The sequence below is a fragment of the Hylaeus volcanicus genome, chromosome 9 (assembly GCF_026283585.1).
Source record: "Hylaeus volcanicus isolate JK05 chromosome 9, UHH_iyHylVolc1.0_haploid, whole genome shotgun sequence".
Taxonomy (NCBI): domain Eukaryota; kingdom Metazoa; phylum Arthropoda; class Insecta; order Hymenoptera; family Colletidae; genus Hylaeus; species Hylaeus volcanicus.
This window is the reverse complement of record NC_071984.1, coordinates 3,076,531-3,077,379: the sequence shown is the minus strand read 5'-3', so window position 1 is coordinate 3,077,379 and position 849 is coordinate 3,076,531. Positions and strand designations below refer to the sequence as shown.

Genomic DNA, 849 nt, shown 5'->3' with positions numbered 1-849 from the left:
GATAAGGTTTCAAATACATATATTGTTCTGAAAGTCGAAGACTGAACTGAGTAGATCTGGTCCTATTCATGGAATTTTCCTTTATTTGGAAATTCGGATACTTGAATGATTCATATGTGAGGTGGATAAGGTTTCAAATATATTGTTCTAATGGTTGAATACTCGGAGTAGAATTGGTCTCAAGTAGAATTGAAAGAGTAGAATTGAACTGAAAAAAATTCTTCTCTATTCAGATATTTAGACATTGGTATGAATCAAATACGAGGTGAATGAGATTCCGAAACGAGTAGAACCGATCTTACTCAAGAAATTCTTCTCTATCGAGTACAGATTTCGCTCAGAATTGTCTCCAATGTCATCCTCATCTCAACCACTGCACAAACACACTATTCAATAAACCTTCGACACCTTATCAACCACAAAAATGCAAGTTCCTGGCGGGGCAAAGGTCACCGACAACCCCAAAGCTAAAACTCTCCGTAAGTCGAGCCCGGGTTAATCGTGAGATTAGCGCGAAGCGCGGTACTCACGCTGGACCGTTAAAGAAGTTGGAATTGCTTCGCGCCGCACGCTTCTGAATGTTTGCAGCTACCGACGTCGTTCTCGGCGGATGATACCCAGCAGGACAGTTTTTAATCACCGTAAGTGGATCTACATAGAGTTCGCAATTACCAGGGCACACTCCTGGCATGGGCCCCTTGTGTATCAACCCACCAGGGGTGGATCCACCGCGGCAGAACCTAGCCAGGCTCGAATGTTTTCCCCATTTCGTCCCTCTGTGAAAACACACCGCCACCACCAATCTCTCTCTCTCTCTCTCTCTCTCTCTCTCTCTCTCTCTCTCTCTCT

General features: G+C 44.3%; 1 protein-coding gene and 1 long non-coding RNA gene across 2 annotated transcripts in view; one reads left to right on the top strand and one right to left on the bottom strand.

Annotated features, from left to right (window-relative positions):
• Positions 1 to 849, top strand: part of LOC128881837 (paired mesoderm homeobox protein 2A-like) — a 23,243-nt gene that overhangs the window by 11,404 nt on the left and 10,990 nt on the right. The gene's annotated exons all lie outside the window — the stretch shown is intronic.
• LOC128881846 (uncharacterized) overlaps positions 1 to 849 on the bottom strand; it is a 25,034-nt gene that overhangs the window by 20,714 nt on the left and 3,471 nt on the right. The gene's annotated exons all lie outside the window — the stretch shown is intronic.